Source organism: Bufo bufo, chromosome 6 (genome assembly GCF_905171765.1).
Source record: "Bufo bufo chromosome 6, aBufBuf1.1, whole genome shotgun sequence".
Taxonomy (NCBI): Eukaryota; Metazoa; Chordata; class Amphibia; order Anura; family Bufonidae; genus Bufo; species Bufo bufo.
In genome coordinates this window covers 63,503,872-63,516,218 of record NC_053394.1, presented here as the reverse complement: position 1 = coordinate 63,516,218, position 12,347 = coordinate 63,503,872, and positions in this window count along the sequence as shown.

Genomic DNA, 12,347 nt, shown 5'->3' with positions numbered 1-12,347 from the left:
TTTAAGGAACTCATTGTCCATTATCTTGATAAATTCTCTGTCCTCTACTGACAAAGCTACTTTATCATCGTCCTTGCTTGTGTGAAAGACTAATCTTCCCAAGTTGTCAGCAAAGTAGGGAGGAATGTCGTCAGGTGGTTGTATGAGGTCTGGAGGCTTCTCTTTCACCTCATAGTGATGAGGGCAAGGCTTAATGCAAGTTGTGCGTCCATCTCCACGCACGTACGTTTTGAATGAGTGGATTTTTGGCTAATCAAAACATACATTTCCTATGACTACCCATCCCAAGTCCAGTCTCTGGGCGTATGGTGCATAGTCGGGACCATTACACTGTTGACGCACCTTGTGTACCCTTAGATTGTCTCTGCCAAGCAGGAGTAGAATCTCGGCGTTGTTGTCCATAGGTGGGATAACGTTGGCTAGGTGCCTTAGGTGTGGATGGTGAAATGCAGCTTCCGGGGTAGGAATTTCATCCCTATGGTTGGGTATTTGATCGCATTCGATCAGCGTCGGTAGAGGTATTTCCGCATTTCCACTGACGGAACAAGCGACGAATCCTTGTGCCCTCCTGCCGCTAGTCTCTATGCGACCCGAGCAGGTGTTTAAGATGTAGGGTTCTGATGGTCCCTTTATTCCAAAGGCTTCAAAGAATTTAGGTCCTGCTAGGGAACGGTTGCTTTGGTCGTCAATGATGGCATACATTTTTACTGCCTTTTCTGGTAGCCCCTCCGGGTAGACCTTGATTATGCATATGCGGGCACAACATTTCTCACTCTGGCCCTCCCCACATATGTCTGAGCATGAGCAGGAAACAGCAGTGGCTGTGTTAGCGTGGTTCTGGGGCTCCCCGCCATGACTTTGAGCAGGACTGGTGGTGACAGCAGCAGGTGAATCCCTTGTGAGTGTAGTTGGGTGCATAGCTGAGGCATGTCTTTCACTATGACACTCCTCACACTTGATAATGGATTTACAGTCCTTAGCCATGTGCTCCAATGAAGCGCAGCACCTGAAGCATACCCCAAGCTCGGTGAGGACTTTCTTGCGCTCCTGTATTGTTTTGGATCTAAATCCTCTGCATTTGTTCAGTGAGTGTGGTTTTTTATGAATGGGACATTCACGATTGAAGGCCTTGTCTCCTGATGAGGTAGTGTACTGTCTACCAGTGGGTACTGCAGATGATGGTAGGTTAGTCTTTCTAACATTCACGCTGCTCTTAAAGTCTCTGTGTTTATGCACAATACTTTCATACCTTGATGATGGTGTCACTGAAGCTGTTGTATTGAACTCCAGGAAGTCGAGGCTGGGGTCATTCCTCATCTGGGACTGTTCATCGATGAACCTACAGAAATGAATAAATGGGGGAAAGGTGACGTCATGCACTCTTTTGTACCTTGAGACTGATGCCGCCCACTTCTCTTGCAGGCTGTATGGTAGCTTCACGACAATTGGGTTCACCCCATGGGCTGTATCCAGGTAGCACAGCCCGGACAGACGAGGGTCTCTTTTGGCGAGCTCCAGTTCCATGAGCAAATCACTTAAATCCTGAAGCTTATGGACATCCTTGAGACTGATCTTGGGGACGTTCTGCAGTCTCCTGAATAGTGCCTTCTCTATTGCTTCTGCACTGCCAAAGGTGCGTTCGAGTCTCTGCCAGGCTGCAGCGAGACCTGCTTCTGCTTGTCCCACATAGACAGTTCTAAGGCTCTTGATGCGATTTGTGGAGCCTGGGCCCAGCCATTTGATCAAGAGGTCGAGCTCCTGCTCTGCGGTTAGGTTGAGGTTGGCGATGGCGGCTTTGAAGGTTGCCTTCCAGGCTCTGTAGCTCTCCGCACGGTCATCAAATTTTGAGAGACTGGTGTTAATAAGCTCTCTGCTCACCATAAACCTGGCAAACTCAGACATATCTGATTTCTCACTGCTTGTTGCCATGACAACTTGTGATGCCCCTGGGGCGTATAGGCTGCGTGGCGTGAAAGGGTGAGATGCTTCCGGGTAGAATGATGTTGCTGCAGGGTTGAGCTGTGGACTAGCCTCTGTAGATTTCGATGACTGCTGCTTGAGCTGTGGAGGTAGGCCAGGAAACACCTGGTAGCCATCTTGCTGTAATAACTGCCCTTGAGAGAGCGCGTCTGGGCGACTGTTATTGGATTGCTCGGGTGCTGTGGGTATCGCTGGCACTGCAGGTAGAGCTAACTTGGAGGTTTCAGTGTTGTTGGCTTGGACAGTACTGCACACTGGGGGTGGTGCAGATAACTGTTTCAGTAGATAGTCGCTGGTGCGATCAGCTGGATCGTCTATCTCCTCTGGTGGTAAGCAGACTGAATCAAGGCCTTGGCTCAATGCTTGCTCAAGTAGTCTTACTTTTGCTAATGCAATTTCCTCTTCCCTCTCTGATTCAAGGATCTTTATTCGAGCCTCTGCTTCTGCCCTCTTGGCTTCTGCCTCTGCTTCTGCCCTCTTGGCTTCTGCCTCCGCTTCTGCCCTCTTGGCCGCCGCCATCTGTGCTTCTGCCCTCGCAAGGACTTCTTTTTCAGTGAAGGAACGTCTCACTTTGGATTGCTCTGCATTTATGCGGGCCTCTAGTAATCTGTCGCTCAGGGCGGAGCTTCTAGAGCATGATGATCTGTAGGACCGCGAGGAATGTTTGGATGAATGCGATCTGTGTGATCTGGTTTCTTGTAAATGAGAGATGCCGAGTTCCACTTTATCTTTAGCGTCCAGCACCATGGCGTCTCTTTGTCTGTCTATTGATTCTGCCTTGCACAATTCTGACGGGGCTTCTTCAATATTAGAGTCTTTTAGAAAGGTTATATACCTTGTGGACAGTCTCTTGTATCTTTCATGGGCTGCGTTCAGCCGCCCGACGGCAACTTGTAAACTGGTGGCATCGCCTGAGGAGGACTTAAGTCCTGATATGAGGGAGGAAACTCGTTCCCATAGCTCTTCCAGGTCGTCACATAGCTCATCTTTCCTGGTGTGATAATTTTCTGTGATCTTTATAGTTGGTTTGAGAGAGCGCCTTGGTCGCGTGACTTGGTCTGCTGGAAGTGTGGGTTCTACCTCCAGCTCTTCATAATGATCAGTATCAGGTTGCATTTGCTTTGTTTCATCACTGGGGAACTGTACAAGGTCCTTTTCGGACATTTTGATTTAAGGTGCGCTGTCTCTTTAAGAAATTGAACTTTTGAATTGGGGGCTGAAAATTGCAGTGCGGCTCAGGTGAGGCACCCCGATGAGTTTCCCAAGGTGTCTTGAGTGAATTGCGGGGTTTGGTTTAAGGGAGGCCCCGCGTGCGTGAACAGTTCTTATATCATGCGAGCAAGGGTTAATATAGGATGTAGAAAGTGGCTTGGCGAGTAGTGGAGGACTTCCAGGCGAGAGTATATCTACTGCGGACACGCCGTGCTTCCCCTTGGGCTTATGGGACATGCACTGTTGCCGGGCAGATTTGCTGCGAGTGGGCCTGTTGCAGGGGAGGTTCCTGAGTGTGGCACTGGGCTCTGAGGGAACCTGTAGCCGGGCATTGGACATTCAGACGGATATTGACTGGGGTATAAGGCTATAAGGCAGTTTTTGACTGTTCTGTCCCCACATGAAGGCGATTGAAGGTGTAACTGATAATGACTTTGTGACTGTCCTACCTTCGTATCCAAGCAGTGGAGCAGACCGGACCGGCAGATGCTCAGGTTAGATGGATCCAGACGTAGACATGAGGATGCAATCAAACGTGGGTTTATTTGATCCAGAGCAGTTACATACGGTGATATAATACAGGAATGCAGTAGATGCTGTGATGTGGATGTCTTTCCTGAGGCTAACTGCTGAGGCTACTGCTGAGGCAACTGCTGTTCAAAAACTGATGCCTTCACAAGCCGAGGTGTGTGTCTCCAGTCACAAAGAATGCAGCACTGAAAAAGGCTACAGGAAGTGACCAGGCCCAAGGCTGCTAAAACCACGCCCAGAGATAAAACTTTATAGACAACGAACGAGGCGTGCAGCATACAAATTCCGGCCAGCAGATGGCAGCAGAGAACAATAGACTAAACAACATAGGTAAAACAAGAAATAATACAGTGCGGAAATTCAATATGAAAGGAACAGCACAGCACTGTTTTAGCTGGTCAAGTTATTTGTAGTGACCGTAAAAGCAGACTTTTTGTTCTGGGTTGAAAAAGCATTCCCAAATTTGCCATTCTCAAAATAACTAGTTTCTGGTATTTGAGGCCTACTTGAAATCTATCCCAAAAAGAAAATCTTACATTGAAGGTATTGATAGTGTCATTCAGAAAAACCTAAGACACACGCTAGCGTGCTGATAGAAGTGTCATTCTGTGATTAAACCTATACCTGTCACACAGCGCAAAAAAAAACAGGTCTCACATCTCTATTCAACCAAATCTGCACTGTTTTAGCTGGTCAAGTTATTTGTAGTGACCGTAAAAGCAGACTTTTTGTTCTGGGTTGAAAAAGCATTCCCAAATTTGCCATTCTCAAAATAACTAGTTTCTGGTATTTGAGACCTACTTGAAATCTATGCCAAAAAGAAAATCTTACATTGAAGGTATTGATAGTGTCATTCAGAAAAACCTAAGACACACGCTAGCGTGCTGATAGAAGTGTGATTCTGTGATTAAACATATACCTGTCACACAGTGCCAAAAAAAACAGGTCTCACATCTCTATTCAACCAAATCTGCACTGTTTTAGCTGGTCAAGTTATTTGTAGTGACCGTAAAAGCACACTTTTTGTTCTGGGTTGAAAAAGCATTCCCAAATTTGCCATTCTCAAAATAACTAGTTTCTGGTATTTGAGGCCTACTTGAAATCTATCCCAAAAAGAAAATCTTACATTGAAGGTATTGATAGTGTCATTCAGAAAAACCTAAGACACACGCTAGCTTGCTGATAGAAGTGTGATTCTGTGATTAAACCTATACCTGTCACACAGCGCAAAAAAAAACAGGTCTCACATCTCTATTCAACCAAATCTGCACTGTTTTAGCTGGTCAAGTTATTTGTAGTGACCGTAAAAGCAGACTTTTTGTTCTGGGTTGAAAAAGCATTCCCAAATTTGCCATTCTCAAAATAACTAGTTTCTGGTATTTGAGGCCTACTTGAAATCTATCCCAAAAAGAAAATCTTACATTGAAGGTATTGATAGTGTCATTCAGAAAAACCTAAGACACACACTAGCGTGCTGATAGAAGTGTGATTCTGTGATTAAACCTATACCTGTCACACAGCGCAAAAAAAAACAGGTCTCACATCTCTATTCAACCAAATCTGCACTGTTTTAGCTGGTCAAGTTATTTGTAGTGACCGTAAAAGCAGACTTTTTGTTCTGGGTTGAAAAAGCATTCCCAAATTTGCCATTCTCAAAATAACTAGTTTCTGGTATTTGAGGCCTACTTGAAATCTATCCCAAAAAGAAAATCTTACATTGAAGGTATTGATAGTGTCATTCAGAAAAACCTAAGACACACGCTAGCGTGCTGATAGAAGTGTGATTCTGTGATTAAACCTATACATGTCACACAGCGCAAAAAAAAACAGGTCTCACATCTCTATTCAACCAAATCTGCACTGTTTTAGCTGGTCAAGTTATTTGTAGTGACCGTAAAAGCAGACTTTTTGTTCTGGGTTGAAAAAGCATTCCCAAATTTGCCATTCTCAAAATAACTAGTTTCTGGTATTTGAGGCCTACTTGAAATCTATCCCAAAAAGAAAATCTTACATTGAAGGTATTGATAGTGTCATTCAGAAAAACCTAAGACACACGCTAGCGTGCTGATAGAAGTGTGATTCTGTGATTAAACCTATACCTGTCACACAGCGCAAAAAAAAACAGGTCTCACATCTCTATTCAACCAAATCTGCACTGTTTTAGCTGGTCAAGTTATTTGTAGTGACCGTAAAAGCAGACTTTTTGTTCTGGGTTGAAAAAGCATTCCCAAATTTGCCATTCTCAAAATAACTAGTTTCTGGTATTTGAGACCTACTTGAAATCTATGCCAAAAAGAAAATCTTACATTGAAGGTATTGATAGTGTCATTCAGAAAAACCTTTGCCATTCTCAAAATTGTGGTGAACGGGAACAATGAGGAAAACATCTAATAAGGGACGTGGACGTGGACATGGTCGTGGTGGTGTTAGTGGACCCTCTGGTGCTGGGAGAGGACGTGGCCGTTCTGCCACAGCCACACGTCCTAGTGAACCAACTACCTCAGGTCCCAGTAGCCAGCAGAATTTACAGCGATATTTGGTGGGGCCCAATGCCGTTCTAAGGATGGTAAGGCCTGAGCAGGTACAGGCATTAGTCAATTGGGTGGCCGACAGTGGATCCAGCACGTTCACATTATCTCCCACCCAGTCTTCTACAGAAAGCGCACAGATGGCGCATGAAAACCAAGCCCATCGGTCTGTCACATCACCCCCATGCATATCAGGGAAACTGTCTGAGCCTCAAGTTATGCAGCAGTCTCTTATGCTGTTTGAAGACTCTGCTGCCAGGGTTTCCCAAGGGCATCCACCTAGCCCTTCCCCAGGGGTGGAAGAGATAGAATGCACTAACGCACAACCACTTATTTTTCCTGATGATGAGGACATGGGAATACCACCTCAGCACGTCTCTGATGATGACGAAACACAGGTGCCAACTGCTGCGTCTTTCTGCAGTGTGCAGACTGAACAGGAGGTCAGGGATCAAGACTGGGTGGAAGACGATGCAGGGGACGATGAGGTCCTAGACCCCACATGGAATGAAGGTCGTGCCACTGACTTTCACAGTTCGGAGGAAGAGGCAGTGGTGAGACCGAGCCAACAGCGTAGCAAAAGAGGGAGCAGTGGGCAAAATCAGAACACCCGCCGCCAAGAGACTCCGCCTGCTACTGACCGCCGCTATCTGGGACCGAGCACCCCAAAGGCAGCTTCAAGGAGTTCCCTGGCATGGCACTTCTTCAAACAATGTGCTGACGACAAGACCCGAGTGGTTTGCACGCTGTGCCATCAGAGCCTGAAGCGAGGCATTAACGTTCTGAACCTTAGCACAACCTGCATGACCAGGCACCTGCATGCAAAGCATGAACTGCAGTGGAGTAAACACCTTAAAAACAAGGAAGTCACTCAGGCTCCCCCTGCTACCTCTTCTGCTGCTGCCGCCGCCTCGGCCTCATCTGCTGCTGCTGCCGCCGCCTCGGCCTCTTCCTCCGCCTCTGGAGGAACGTTGGCACCTGCCGCCCAGCAAACATGGGATGTACCACCAACACCACCACCTGCGTCACCAAGCATCTCAACCATGTCACACGGCAGCGTTCAGCTCTCCATCTCACAAACATTTGAGAGAAAGCGTAAATTCCCACCTAGCCACCCTCGATCCCTGGCCCTGAATGCCAGCATTTCTAAACTACTGGCCTATGAAATGCTGTCATTTAGGCTGGTGGACACACACAGCTTCAAACAGCTTATGTCACTTGCTGTCCCACAGTATGTTGTTCCCAGCCGCCACTACTTCTCCAAGAGAGCCGTGCCTTCCCTGCACAAACAAGTGTCCGATAAAATCAAGTGTGCACTGCGCAACGCCATCTGTGGCAAGGTCCACCTAACCACAGATACGTGGACCAGTAAGCACGGCCAGGGACGCTATATCTCCCTAACTGCACACTGGATAAATGTAGTGGCGGCTGGGCCCCAGGCGGAGAGCTGTTTGGCGCATGTCCTTCCGCCGCCAAGGATCGCAGGGCAACATTCTTTGCCTCCTGTCTCCTCCTCCTCCTACTCAGCTTCCTCCTCCTCTTCTTCCACCTGCTCATCCAGTCAGCCACACACCTTCACCACCAACTTCAGCACAGCCCGGGGTAAACGTCAGCAGGCCATTCTGAAACTCATATGTTTGGGGGACAGGCCCCACACCGCACAGGAGTTGTGGCGGGGTATAGAACAACAGACCGACGAGTGGTTGCTGCCGGTGAGCCTCAAGCCCGGCCTGGTGGTGTGCGATAATGGGCGAAATCTCGTTGCAGCTCTGGGACTAGCCGGTTTGACGCACATCCCTTGCCTGGCGCATGTGCTGAATTTGGTGGTGCAGAAGTTCATTCGCAACTACCCCGACATGTCAGAGCTGCTGCATAAAGTGCGGGCCGTCTGTTCGCGCTTCCGGCGTTCACACCCTGCCGCTGCTCGCCTGTCTGCGGTACAGCGTAACTTCGGCCTTCCCGCTCACCCCCTCATATGCGACGTGCCCACCAGGTGGAACTCCACCTTGCATATGCTGGACAGACTGTGCGAGCAGCAGCAGGCCATAGTGGAGTTTCAGCTGCAGCACGCACGGGTCAGTCGCACTGTGGATCAGACCCACTTCACCACCAATGACTGGGCCTCCATGCGAGACCTGTGTGCCCTGTTGCGCTGTTTCGAGTACTCCACCAACATGGCCAGTGGCGATGACGCCGTTATCAGCGTTACATTACCACTTCTATGTCTCCTTGAGAAAACACTTAGGGCGATGATGGAAGAGGAGGTGGCCCAGGAGGAAGAGGAGGAAGAGGGGTCATTTTTAGCACTTTCAGGCCAGTCTCTTCGAAGTGACTCAGAGGGAGGTTTTTTGCAACACCAGAGGCCAGGTACAAATGTGGCCAGACAGGGCCCACTACTGGAGGACGAGGATGAGGAGGAGGTGGAGGAGGATGAGGATGAAGCATGTTCACAGCGGGGTGGCACCCAAAGCAGCTCGGGCCCATCACTGGTGCGTGGCTGGGGGGAAACACAGGACGATGACGATACGCCTCCCACAGAGGACAGCTTGTCCTTACCTCTGGGCAGCCTGGCACACATGAGCGACTACATGCTGCAGTGCCTGCGCAATGACAGCAGAGTTGCCCACATTTTAACGTGTGCGGACTACTGGGTTGCCACCCTGCTGGATCCCCGGTACAAAGACAATGTGCCCACCTTACTTCCTACACTGGAGCGTGATAGGAAGATGCGCGAGTACAAGCGCACGTTGGTAGACGCGCTACTGAGAGCATTCCCAAATGTCACAAGGGAACCAGTGGAAGCCCAAGGCGAAGGCAGAGGAGGAGCAAGAGGTCGCCAACGCAGCTGTGTCACGCCCAGCTCCTCTGAGGGCAGGGTTAGCATGGCAGAGATGTGGAAAAGTTTTGTCAACACGCCACAGCTAACTGCACCACCACCTGATACGGAACGTGTTAGCAGGAGGCAACATTTCACTAACATGGTGGAACAGTACCTGTGCACACCCCTCCACGTACTGACTGATGGTTCGGCCCCATTCAACTTCTGGGTCTCCAAATTGTCCACGTGGCCAGAGCTAGCCTTTTATGCCTTGGAGGTGCTGGCCTGCCCGGCGGCCAGCGTTTTGTCTGAACGTGTATTCAGCACGGCAGGGGGCGTCATTACAGACAAACGCAGCCGCCTGTCTACAGCCAATGTGGACAAGCTGAAGTTCATAAAAATGAACCAGGCATGGATCCCACAGGACCTGTCCATCCCTTGTGCAGATTAGATATTAACTACCTCCCCTTAACAATATATTATTCTACTCCAGGGCACTTCCTCATTCAATACTATTTTTAATTTCATTTTACCATTATATTGCGGGGCAACCCAAAGTTGAATGAACCTCTCCTCTGTCTGGGTGCCGGGGCCTAAATGTGTGACAGTGGCCTGTTCCAGTGGTGGGTGACGTGAAGCCTGATTCTCTGCTATGACATGAAGACTGATTCTGCGCTGACATAAGGCCAGATTCTCTGTTACGGGACCTCTCTCCTCTGCCTGGGTGCCTGGGCCTAAATGTGTGACAGTGGCCTGTTCCAGTGGTGGGTGACGTGAAGCCTGATTCTCTGCTATGACATGAAGACAGATTCTGCGCTGACATAAGGCCAGATTCTCTGTTACGGGACCGCTCTCCTCTGTCTGGGTGCCTGGGCCTAAATGTGTGACAGTGGCCTGTTCCAGTGGTGGGTGACGTGAAGCCTGATTCTCTGCTATGACATGAATACAGATTCTGCGCTGACATAAGGCCAGATTCTCTGTTACGGGACCTCTCTCCTCTGCCTGGGTGCCTGGGCCTAAATGTGTGACAGTGGCCTGTTCCAGTGGTGGGTGACGTGAAGCCTGATTCTCTGCTATGACATGAAGACAGATTCTGCGCTGACATAAGGCCAGATTCTCTGTTACGGGACCGCTCTCCTCTGTCTGGGTGCCGGAGCCTAAATGTGTGACAGTGGCCTGTTCCAGTGGTGGGTGACGTGAAGCCTGATTCTCTGCTATGACATGAATACAGATTCTGCGCTGACATAAGGCCAGATTCTCTGTTACGGGACCTCTCTCCTCTGCCTGGGTGCCTGGGCCTAAATGTGTGACAGTGGCCTGTTCCAGTGGTGGGTGACGTGAAGCCTGATTCTCTGCTATGACATGAAGACAGATTCTGCGCTGACATAAGGCCAGATTCTCTGTTACGGGACCTCTCTCCTCTGCCTGGGTGCCTGGGCCTAAATGTGTGACAGTGGCCTGTTCCAGTGGTGGGTGACGTGAAGCCTGATTCTCTGCTATGACATGAAGACAGATTCTGCGCTGACATAAGGCCAGATTCTCTGTTACGGTACCGCTCTCCTCTGTCTGGGTGCCGGGGCCTAAATGTGTGACAGTGGCCTGTTCCAGTGGTGGGTGACGTGAAGCCTGATTCTCTGCTATGACATGAAGACAGATTCTGCGCTGACATAAGGCCAGATTCTCTGTTACGGGACCTCTCCTCTGCCTGGGTGCCTGGGCCTAAATGTGTGACAGTGGCCTGTTCCAGTGGTGGGTGACGTGAAGCCTGATTCTCTGCTATGACATGAAGACTGATTCTGCGCTGACATGAAGCCAGATTATCTGCTATGGCATGAAGAGACTGATTCTCTGCTGACGTGAAGCCAGATTCTCTGCTATGGGACCTCTGTCCAATTGATATTGGTTAATTTTTATTTTAATTCATTTCCCTATCCACATTTGTTTGCAGGGGATTTACCTACATGTTGCTGCCTTTTGCAGCCCTCTAGCTCTTTCCTGGGCTGTTTTACAGCCTTTTTAGTGCCCAAAAGTTCGGGTCCCCATTGACTTCAATGGGGTTCGGGTTCGGGACAAAGTTCGGATCGGGTTCGGATCCCGAACCCGAACATTTCCGGGAAGTTCGGCCGAACTTCTCGAACCCGAACATCCAGGTGTTCGCTCAACTCTAGTTCAGGCTACTTTCACACTTAGACATTTTTCTGTTATAATGCAGACGGATCCGTTCTGAACGGATGCAAACGTCTGCATTATAGGAGTGGATCCGTCTGATGAAACATCAGACGGACCCGCTCTGAACGCTAGTGTGAAAGTAGCCTAAGCTGTTTTCATGGATGGAGTTGTTTTCTAATGTGCAGTCGCATATTGTGTCATCAATGGTGTTATAGTCCGAGGCACTTCTGTTTGATGTTCTTCCTATTATGTTCTCTATTTGGTCTTTCTTTGTGTTCTCATTGTTTAGCAGATCCCTACTATGTTTTTTGTTTTTAAAAAAAATAATTTCCTCCTCTTTAGTTTTGATTCTCATATTTACTGATTTGGAGATTCTTATGATCTCGGGGTGGTCCTTATATGGTATTATTCTATCAAATAGTTCCATGATTTCCTGATTATTTTTTCTTAAGGAATTTTTCCTTTTTGTTATAATAAAGAATACAGTTTTTTTGGAGAATTCGTGGAAGAGATCATCCCTTTCTTTTAGGTTGTCAGTGTCTCCTAGGTCACCGTTAAGTGCCTTGGTAATTTTAAGACCTTTCGGTACAGTGTCATGTCTGAGGTAATTTTCCAGGGAGGCTACCTTCCAGAGGTCCCTCATTTCTTTGATCAACAGTCTCTCCAGTTGTTTTACACACTGTATCGTTTCCATGGTATCGTCATGTGGGATATTATCATATATATTCCAGTCTTTATGAGGGTTAAAGAAGGTCTGTACTAATTGGATACGTAATCTCCGGTCACCCCATAATTCGGTCATGTTCAGGTAGTCAAGATATAGTTACCAGGAATGTTATTTTATGTTTTTATTTTAGTATATTAGTTTATAGTAGTTTTTTTTTTTGTTTATTATTTAATGTTTTATATTTTATTATTTTATTATTATTTATTTATAATGGAATAGAATAATATTATAGGTTTGCTGCAGGGTGTATCTATCCCTTTTAACCCTTGATCACTCCTCAATCAGCGCAGGTTCCTCATACTAAAATCAGACATAACATATATAACATATATATATAAAGATTCAGAGGACTGTGTGACTGTACTGGGATGACCTGGATGAA